The sequence below is a fragment of the Ananas comosus genome, linkage group 10, assembly GCF_001540865.1.
Source record: "Ananas comosus cultivar F153 linkage group 10, ASM154086v1, whole genome shotgun sequence".
In the NCBI taxonomy this organism is placed as follows: Eukaryota; Viridiplantae; Streptophyta; class Magnoliopsida; order Poales; family Bromeliaceae; genus Ananas; species Ananas comosus.
In genome coordinates this window covers 8,643,082-8,654,488 of record NC_033630.1, presented here as the reverse complement: position 1 = coordinate 8,654,488, position 11,407 = coordinate 8,643,082, and positions in this window count along the sequence as shown.

The window sequence follows — 11,407 nt, the reverse complement described above, 5'->3', positions numbered from 1 at the left end:
TATTAAATATCAAGGGTCATCCGTTAATGACTGGAGTCGAGATACGTGGTGATCCGGGGTTTTCTTTTCCCTTTCATATTATTATTATCGTTATTTCTGACGTTATATTTCCGTATTAATTTTACGATTTAATGTTTTGAGTTCATATTTGCTACAGTATCACTACATGTAGATGCTATAGTTTTATCATTTAATAATTGGAAATACTTATGTAATACGTATTCAAGACAGTACCGTTGGTTCATACGAAATTACGTTTTCCTCTGATAGTTCACATGATGTACAGAGTTGTGATACGATTTTCGTATATTTATAGTAAGTTGATGATTTGGATAGATCATCACTAATTGGTAAGAGTTGTGGCACAGCTAAAAGTAAAGGTTAATTCTTGGATGGTTTCCATCAGGTCAAACACGGCGGATTCACGGACACCATCGGGTTGTAGGGACAAGAACCTTACACAGACAGGGTGAGCTGGAGCATCCGAAGAGTTATGGCGTGCCCGCTTGTATTTAGCGCATCCGATTGAGGCCTCACGGCCGAACATCCCTCACTGGGAGTATTCGTACACGCTTACTCGTGTTTACCGTTCGTTCGTTCCAGTGACAGAGTTTATGAGATAGGTGTACAGAGATTGTACCGCTCCAGTGATCGTAGGGTTCCTAGATCGGGTTACAGAGATTCACTACAGGGTTGTGAGTGAACGAATCACGGAGAAATACTGTGAATTCGTAGTGTTGTCTAGCTCGGGTTTAGAATAAGATACAAAGTTAATTTTGTAATTATGGTTACTAATGGTACTGGGCCCGAGTTACGGAGAAATACTGTAACAGGGTTAAGAGTTTATCAGGTTCAAGAGTTCGGGAGAGATCCGAAGATTGTAAGGATTACAGTGTTAACCGTATATCCAGTTTACGTACTTTCGTTCTAAGTAAAGGTATTATCCTTAGTACCAAGGGTTAAGATTGATCTTACGATTCAGAGTGTACGTACGTGAAATGGTGTATCCCCAGATTTTAAAATGATATGTATTATATACGTACAATTCGTAAGATTTTAAGTATAATTTATGTAAATTGTACTTTTACGTACTTAAAGATGAAATGCTTTGTATAAAACGGTTTATACTCGTAAAGAGTATAGTATCCGATCCAGTTTGGGTGGCTTGTCAGCGCACGAGGAAGCTAAGCGGCTTGCCTCAACAGGTGCACGGAGTTCTATGGGATTTTCACTAGTCGCTTCTCTATGTGCCCGTAATGCTAGTTGATATTCTAGTTTGAAATTGTTTGAACCGTTTTCCCGATTTTGAGTGGATTACACTCCTTTTAGAGAGAGTTCGAGGTTTTCTCTCGATTTAGGGAAGGTTAGGTTCAGGTTCCTTCCAAGTTTAGGTTAGTTAGATCGGAGTTTTCGGGATTTAGTTTTTCGGGGTTTTAGTTGGGATTTAGAGTAAAGATCCCAAGGTTCTCCGTTTTAGATGGTTTTGTTCTTAGTTTCCCATCTTAGTTTCATGATTGGAGAAATCTACGGAGTTTTGTTCGAGGTTTAGAAGATCCCAACTTCTAACCAGGTGGTGGTTCGGGATGTTCGTTCGAGGTTCGGAACGTTTCCACCCTTTCTCTCTTTCCCCAACTCGAGGTTCGAGGGAGTTCGATCGAGGAGAAGAAGAAGAGGAGGAAGAAGAAGAAGAAGAGAGAGATCTTTCACATCCCTCTCCCACTCTTACTCTTTTACTCTCTCCCTTCTCCTCCTTTACCGATTATTCGGGTAGATCACATTGTTTTAGGCCTCTCCGGGGAGTTTTTAAGTTTAAATGTAGTCGGGCTTGACCCGTCAAAAGCGGGTCTCCCTGGCCAGAGAGGGGTCGTCCCTGGCCAGAGAGCGACGCTTGGGCTTTTTGGTAGCAAGCCCTTGGCCAGAGAGGGACGCACCCTGGCCAGAGAGAGACGCTTCCGCGCGAGCCCCTGGCCAGAGCGGGCGGTCCCTGGCCAACGGAGTCCCGACGGCGTTGTGACAAGTGACCCCCTGGCCAGAGAGGAAGGTCCCTGGCCAGGGGCTCTCAGTTTTGAGAGTCCTGAACAGGTCTTAAGGTCAAAAGCTTGAAAAATCCAGCCTTTTGTAAGATGTTGGGAGGTGTTTCACACCTTTTCGAGCTTTATGTAGGTTTGTGAGCTTGGAGCGTTAAACGTTTCCAGGTCACACAATGTAAACTAGGAGAGGTTGTTCCAGCCAACCTGTTGCTCACGGTAGTTGACCCGACCCTAGAGCCCTCCTTGGCGAAGCTCTAGGTCAGCAAAGTATAGGGCAGTATCCCCACAAACGACCCATTATAGTTTTCGCTCTAAGAAGCGGCTGAAGGATGAGTCGCGTAGGCGCTGGTGTAAACGGAAGGGCCCCACCATCTCTTATAGCTGTAGTATTAGGAAATTGTCGAGGTTGGTGGCGGCGACTGCGTATAACTCGAGGAAGACTCATTTGTTCATGAAATTCGAGGACACCAGCCATATCTAGAGTGTCACCCGTGGTATATTTATCACGGAGGTGTCGAAATTCCGCTTTTAGTGGCGGCGATCGAGGTTTAGTACCTATCCCATCAAGAAAAGTATCGAGAAGTCGACTGCCCTACGCATCCGTTAGTGGAAGGACAATTCCTAAAATATCCAACCGCCTAAAGCATTACAACTTACCTCGGAATTTTCAACCAACGCCTTCTAACTTCTTTTCTAGATTTAACTTCCTTTTTCTAAGTGAGCATTTCAAGCCGTGGATTCCATACTCCTTTTCTAGTAAACACCACTTCTAAAAAATAATCTTATTCAAGTCTTCCGAATCTAACAAAATTTTTATAAAATGACTTGAAAAGACACAAGTCCCTGGCCAGGGACTCCAGTTCTCTGGCCAAGAGGATTCCAGGAGTGACGCACTCGAAACTACGTTGGCCAGGGGACTCTACTCTCTGGCCAAGGGCTCGGAACCATAAAGACAGCGCGTCGTTCCCTGGCCAGAGTTCGAACTCTCTAGCCAAGGGCTTGCAACACTAAAACCAGTGCGTCGCTCCCTGGCCAAGGAGTGAACTCTCTGGCCAAAGAGTGTCTGGCCAGAGGAGCTCTTCTGGCCAGAGACTCCTGCTGTGTCCAAAAGTTTTTCTTGAAAAACGTTAGGATCAGATGAAGATTCAGAAGATTTGTATATTTATTCGATACACCCAGTAGATTTTCAAATTCCGAAACTTATAAATGACTAAGATTAGGGATCTTTGAACAAAAAAGCAAAACTACTAAGATAAGTGTATTGTTCAAAGCCCTTTTAATTGTTAGCTGCACTAAGAAGTTAAAATGAACTCTAGAAGAAGCTCTTAGTTCAACTACAAACTAATCTTCTGTTTGGGAGTATCGAATACCATAAGTTTCCAATTTAGTAGTGTTTAGAAGTTAAGATGTTCGAGGCCTTCCTCCAAGCCACGCACCTAAAGCGCACTTCGGCTCCTAAGCCACCTGCGAAGCTCCTCAACTCCACAACTGCGACGCTCCTCAACGTTGTTCCAGCCAACCGCCTAAGGATAGCTAGCTCCTAGCCGCTTCTAGTGGTAGTTGTTCTTTAGCCATTTAATTCAGCACATAAAAACAGTTTTAGTGAACATGAGTTCAAAAGAATCACCTAAAAGAAGCGCACTAGCCAGGGCACCCAAAAAGTGAGGCTAAACCTCAAAAGAGTGCAATTTAAGAGCCACACGACAAAATAAAAGGCGATGAAACAAAATAAACGTGGCTCTAAAAGCTCAAACGACAAAAATGTGGATAAGTGGGGGGAGATCCACAATGAATAGAAAATCTAGGAGTTTTAGGTATAGAATGTTCACCATAGTCTCTCCCATATCCAACATTATGTACCGACTCCCGCCATTGTAGTTAGCTGGGGGCGAAAAGCTACCGTGATTAATGCGAATAACCTTTCAGGCATACTCCCGCAAAGAATAATGATAGCTGCTCGCCCATACCGTTCGGTAACTTAAGCCCACCTTTGTAGGATGGCTTCAACAGCTCTTACAATGGCCAGGCTTTGGATCTTTATTTACCTGCTTTCTCCTTTTACTTAATAGAAGCAAGTTGCCCTTTCCATAGTTACGAAATAAGTTACGAAATTTAGTTTGACTTAAAAGAGCGCAGAATCGCACGCTTTGGCGGTTTCTCTAAACCCTGTGAAACGCTCAATGTGTGTTCCCATATTCGAACCAATTCTAAGTTTTTAACGTTTACGAATGATCATCTAAACTAAGGTAAGCATACCTTCTTGTACTTAGAAAATGGATCATGATATGAGCAAACGTTCTGTAACATTTGTGCACACGATTAAACCCGCTCTTTTAAGGGCTAAAGTTTTAACAAGCTTTTTAAAACTCTTGGGAAGGGCTTGCTAAAGCAGGATTCCAACGCCGATAACTTTGCCAGTTTGTAGGACTACTTGAGTTCCATCTTATTAATCATCCACGAGAAGTTTGAATACTTTACTGAAAAGGAAGATTAAGTAGAAGAAGGTTCAGAAAAAGATTTCGAAGTCCTTACCGAGATTTTAGTTGTTTTCCTCTACAGTGAAGTTGAAGTAGTCTAAGTCTCAGCCTCGTTTGGAACCTCCTGAAACTTTTCGTTGATCGTGAAGATTGTTTCTTCAAAGCAGCCTTGAAATCTTTCTTCAAAGGAGGCTTCAGATGAAGAAGGTTCTGTTCGTTTAGATTTCCCCCCAGCAGAAGAAGAAGGAGTAGTTTTATGTCTTTTAGGCTATTGAAAGTTTTCCTGAGATGTTTTCTCTTCTTTTCGCCACTTCCAGTTTAAGTTACGATGTTCACATCCCCGAAACCGGTATAGCGTAGACTGACAGGATTATTTTTCAGCAACTTCTTCTTTCGCTACGTTCGATAATGAACCCTGCTGAGGAGTAGACTGCTAAGGTGAAGCTCACTTCTCCTACATTTACGCTGCCGTGACAAACGTGTCCTAAGTTGAATGTACACAAATCGTAGACGACTGAGCTAGAGATACTGTAGATATGTACTCTTCAGTAGAAGCCTCTTGAGTAGTCTACTTCTTAGCCTGCTTCTACTGTACCAGCGTCGTATGGTTGTTAAACAACAACTTAGTTTCTTCTACCGATTTGTATTATTCTCTGACGCCGCTTCAGATGTACTCAACCTTGTTCTTTTAAGTTTTAACCGGAGTGATTGTTTCCTAGATCTCGTTCTTTCTCTACCCAACTGGTTCCGAATGTTGAGAAATGAACTCTTCACAAGCAATGAACTTTTTCTTTTCCTCTGAGTCCACCTCTTGTAGTTAAAAGAATGGTTCGTTTTGAGTCTTCGATCTCTTCGTTTATACCTTAAGTGGTTCTGCTAGTAAGTTGACTTCAGCCTAAACTTGGTTAAAAGTAGACCGAGCTCGTTTGATCTGTTCTACGAACCTGAACCAGTTTGTTTATTTGAACCTGAACCAATACTTGCCTGTATATAACTAGTTCATTGCTTCTTTCTACTACCTTTGAGCAGTTGACGACAAGGATTTGAAATACCATTCAAGCAGAGAGGATTTTTATTAAACCGATTGTTTTGAACAGTATAAACACCACAAAATCCTGTGTATTTCTTTAAGACGATGGTTTTCCCTTTCTCGAGTTATCGTGGGTACTTTTCATTAGGATTTTGCTGTAGCTTCAGTTGACACTGAGGTTTCTTCCATCTTGTATTCTTCTCTGATTGAACCTGTGGTTTATGAGGCTTCGGTTTCCGTTTTGTTCGTACCTTTGGTTTCTTCCTCGTATACTTCTCCTTTAGTTAAGTTTAGCAGCTGTTCGGTGCTCATGGTTTTCGTTCACTTAGTTGCGTTGGGTTTTGTGCATTCCAAACCCACGCGTTTCCACTTGAGAAGGGTACGGATCAGTAAGTGTGAAGCGAAGTACGAATGTTATTATGAAGTACCATAGACCTATCACCGACAAGGGCGGTGTACTGGCCTCTATTTTTAACCAAATGAAGAAACTTGTTTTAGAGACCTCCTGAACAACAAAAACCTCTGCCAGCCAGTAGTTTTTAACAACCTTTTCCTTGTCACTGATAGAGTCTACCGGGATGAAACTTACTACAAAAGATACAACTCCCCGACTTTAGATTAGAACGTTCGTATTCGGTTGACACACTACTACCCATAAGATACTTAAAAAGGCTATTTCTTACGGTACACTGAGCATTACTGTTAGAAAAGAATTTCCCGTAATTTAGAGTTTTATTGACAATACATCAAGAATCAAGAAGCTGACTTGTAACATTGGACCGCAGTAATCTTTGACTCTGCAATACCGTACTTGCTGATCCAGTGTATTTGAAATTCCTCGATAGGTTCTATTGATTCTTCCTCCAACAATCTCCACATGGATTCTAACTGAAGTTTCTCTTGTGATATACACCCCTGACAGTTAACCCCTTTGTTTGATCCAGACGTGTATTCTTAGACTTAGTGAATCCCTGTAGATTTGTAAATCTTAATGAAGTGTACCTAAACTACCCTGGTAGATCCTAAGTTTCAAACCCACCATTTGCAATATAAAACGAGTAACAACTACTAAAATGAGCGAAACGAACCTCACGGAAGAATGCTCTTTTTCGACTATGAAAACTAAGAAAAAAACTTTAGACAGAAGCAGAATACTGACTTGCCTTACTATTTTAACATGCATAAGTTTCACTAGTTCCCCCTCTTAAGTATTTAAGTTTTAAACAACTAAAGACACAAAGTTTACCATATTTTGTACTTTAGAGCCGGGGGATATGTGGGGTTGTTTTGTTAGATGAAGATTCAGAAGATTTGTATATTTATTCGATACACCCAGTAGATTTTCAAATTCCGAAACTTATAAATGACTAAGATTTGGGATCTTTGAATAAAAAAGCAAAACTACTAAGATAAGTGTATTGTTCAAAGCCCTTTTAGTTGTTAGCTGCACTAAGAAGCTAAAATGAGCTCTAGAAGAAGCTCTTAGTTCAACTATAAACTAATCTTCTGTTTGGGAGTATCGAATACCATAAGTTTCCAATTTAGTAGTGTTTAGAAGCTAAGATGTTCGAGGCCTTCCTGCAAGCCGCGCACCTAAAGCGCACTTCGGCTCCTAAGCCACCTGCGAAGCTCCTCAACTCCGCAACTGCGACGCTCCTCAACGTCGTTCCAGCCAACCACCTAAGGATAGCTAGCTCCTGGCCGCTTCTAGTGGTAGTTGTTCTTTAGCTATTTAACTCAGCACATAAAAACAGTTTTAGTGAACATGAGTTCAAAAGAATCACCTAAAAGAAGCGCACTAGCCAGGGCACCCGAAAAGTGAGGCTAAACCTCAAAAGGGTGCAATTTAAGAGCCACACTACAAAATAAAAGGCGATGAAATAAAATAAACGTGGCTCTAAAAGCTCAAACGGCAAAAATGTGGATAAGTGGGGGGAGATCCACAATGAATGGAAAATCTAGGAGCCCTAGGTATAGAATGTGAAGGGCAAACGTAGTTGTGTGTGGGGTTGGGTTCTATCCTCCGTAGTGATATCTGGTGCTTCAGAAGCGGGACGTGGCCATCTCGCTCGTTGCCTCAGCTTCAGTTAGAGACGAAGTTGAGAAACTTTGAGGCTAGCATGAGAAGCGAGGTTTGTTTGAACCACGGAAAGACCCAGTTTGCTCATTTACCTTAATGATAGAAACTTTTCGGAGGGTGTTTGGCGGATATTATCGGGCGATTCGGGTGCTTCGAAGCTTGGAGGCACTGTAAGCAGCCCGCGCCGGTTAGGAACTAACGGAGTTGAAAGGAGCCCAGATGTCTTTGAGGTGGACGCCTTTAGTGTACGGGATTCTTCCGTTGGAGCGCTTCGGTCTTCAGTGTGAAGAAGTCGAATCGTATATCGAAGAGGAGGGCTTCCTGAACTTCGTGATAAGAATTTACGAGCCGTACTAGGAGAAGCGATGCGCTTATCTGGTTATACAGCAGATACTTTTGGTGCTGTTTAGCTAGGTTTATGAAAAACTTCTGTGCCAAGTAGTTCAGGTATTTACGGCGACCTCGTAAGCACTCAGGTTTACCGTACTGGCACTTAAGCATCACAGGTATGGCGCACGTTTTGCGCCAGAAGACGTGTAGGAGGCCGAATTAAAAGTTAACCACTATCGGCCTAACGTTTAGATAGAAACTCATGTGTGTGCTGGGAACGTTGACTAGCTTGTCCAGTAGCTAAGCCCCATCACCCATGAACAAGAACTAGTACTGAGACAAATTAAGAGCTATTAGGTGTGTCTCAGCCTTGCTAGGCAGGAAGAAGGCATGTTTATTGTGGCCCCGAGGGGTGCCACTATGTGAACCGGCCTATTTAACGAACAGCTCTTCCAGAACGTCAACTGAGGAGTTGAGGAAGTTAAGACGGCCGCGGTAAGCCATACCTCGGAAGCTCTAGCCACGCCATGGCCCTTGGTTCAGATACTGCTTGAGCTAGAGGGCTAGGCCACCATAGGGGCCGTTGAGGCATCCCTTGTGCAGGCCTTTGAGAACGTGGTGGCTATAGAGGAGGTTGCACCCTCGATGAGCTAGGTGAAGATGTTGCCAACGGTTTTTGCGACGTGTTGGCAACGAGTGGTTGTAAGAACGGGAACAGCGGCTGTGGCAGCGCTGCTTCGTGCTCGGGACGGTTCGAACTATCCACTTAAGAAGAACAGGACCGAGTGCCTTGCACTAGTGGACGTATTATGAAGCTTTCGGTCAGATATGGGTTATACTGTAGCATGCGGAGATTAAAGCACTCAAGGTTGCAGGCCTAACCGTATTAGGTAGGCGGATAAACGTGGCCTGTGCTCCGCGTGAGGCTCATCCATAATTTACAGCTGGGTCCCGGGAGATGAGCGGTGAACGGTGAGTGAAGATATACATACGGTACGTACGCACGCTTACTAGATGAATACTTACTTACGTACCGAGGACATAGTTTATTTCGGGACCTCGCTTGAGGCAATTAATTTTGGTATGGACGGTGTTCCGCTACGAGGAGGCGGAGGCGTCCAAGGAGTCGAACCTGGATTCGCCGCTTATGGGCAGGCGAGCCCCGGCTAGCGCAGTGAAGTCTAACTGCGCCGTAGTAGCGCGCAGGTCAGCTGTGCCGACAGCCGCTTCGAGGAGGTATCACTCGGCCTTAGCGGCCGCGGCTACGTTAGCTCCCCCGTCCACTCCGAGAAGGAGGGCCCGTTAGAGCTTACTTCACAGGGCCGACGGGTGTAAACATTGTGAACGGAGCCAGAACAAGTGTCGCGCTCTGGTCCACCAGAGGCGGCGTATAGTACGTAGCGGCGTGAGGTGGCGAGTAGACAACTCACGCGCGTATGAAGCCCCCGAAGAACATTGCACAGACAGGGGGGCTTGATGGCGGCGGAACCGCAAAGAACGGGAACAGGAACCTGAGGCGGTTTTCGAGTGCGAAGAGGGCTTGCACCCGCAGAGGCACGAGGCGGGTATCGCGAGCTAGTTTCTGGAGTCGTTTCCAGCACTCGAATTCATAAACGTGCCGGAACATCTAAGGGCCGGCTTCAGGAGCGTTCTTGGTGAGCCGGGTCAGGGCCAGTAGGAACTGTTGTAGGCCCTGTGTTAGATACTACACCCTCTTAAGAACAAGTATGAGGCGGTGACGCGCCAGGGGAACGAGGTTGAACGCCTTAAAGAGGAACTCGAAGGCGAAGTCACATAGCCCCTTTATCAACCGCTTGTAGAGGGCGAACTTAAGGAGGGTGTTGTAGCCGCCTTCCGGCCCTTCGGCTAGGGCAGATTGCGCGAAGGTGGTGTGGAAGCGGCGCAAGAGGTTTGTTACCCACCGCTCCATCTGAAATAGGGAGAGGTTCCATGCGTTTAATAGCTTCTCCCAAAGGTAGTTCAGTTAGGTTCTGAGCTGGTAGAGGCCAAGGTGGAAGAGCGGGAACTTTCAACCACCTACCTTGAAGAACTTGAACTATTCTCGGCGGTTGCGCGCGAGAGGAAGGTGTAGAAGCCGGCTGTGTAGCCCACATCGGCTAGGGCTACGGCGGACACCACGCTATCGACCGCCACCCGCACGGCAGTGGCCTTGGCGGCATTATGGGAGTGGGAGGCGGTGGAGCCCATGTGCCCAGCTCCCGCGCCCGCCTGGTAGCGGGAGTCGGTGACAGCGTCCGCGATGGCGCTCGACGGCGAGGTATTCGAGGACCTCGGAGAGCTTAGCCCAGAGAACCGCGACGTGGTGTAACCAGTTGCGCCAGTGAACGTGGACGTCGGCTAGGTAGTACGAGCCGAGGCAGACGAGCCCGTGGAGCCCACCACCACGGCCTCATCTAGAGCATGAACCCGCGGAGAAGCCACGGTATCGAGGACTTTACGTTGGTGAACCAATTAGTGAAATTGGTTGAAGGAGCAGCCTTAATGCTGTGTACTGCTGAGTTGTTGTTTTTAGTCTGCCTTCGTGTGTTCGCATGAGCAGGATCTGAGAACCGTAGTACAGCAGCCGGCGGCTGTGTTGGTGGAGTTCAGTTCTTGAGTATGTTGAGTTTAGGCAGAGATTAGCGTTGATCTCTGGATATGGTTGAAGCTGGGTTAGCTTAATTGAAGGCGGTAGCGATATCCAAATACAAGGCGAGTGCGTGGATATTGGAATTCCGAATGGTTGGATCCCAGAGGATCCAGTAGGATTTGAGAGAAATGAACGAGAATAACGAGACTATGGTGTTTTCTGACAGTGCGGGGCGGGGCTTTGGTGATGGTTAAACCGTACTAAGCCGGCGCCGCTGCCTGGCGGCTTGCCTGTAGTGGAGGGGACAGGCGGGTTCCGAGTTGCTGTCCTTACACATGCTGTCTTGATAGAAGGTATCAAGGGTCACCCGAGCCGGCGGCTGAGACGGCTAGAGGGGTGATCCAGGTTCACCCGTGTTCATTGTTGTCTATCTATCTATCTATACATAGACTTTCGACATTTACGTTGTTATCCTTTTGATACGATGATACGGGTATTAGTATTCATACTTACGTACGTAGTATATTATTTCCAAACGATGGTACGATTGTTTAAGCTAGGTACAAGCTTATCGTTACAAGTTACTGTAATTATTTGGAAATTGGAAAGGTAAATGGGTTAGACACCGCTCCGGGATCCCGAGCGGGTGCTGATTGGAAATTTAGGGTTTCACCCCTCCCTCGAGGTTCACGTGGGTTCGGGCCCTGGCAGACGCCTGGAGGTACACCAGGCCTGGAGGTTCACCAGGATCAGCGTGCTGTGAAGCCTCATGAGCTGCTATTAGGGGAGGTACACCCCTAACCTACCGATATGGTAGGATTTGCGTCTGACACTCGATCTAGATATGAGAGGTTCACTCCTATGGGATGG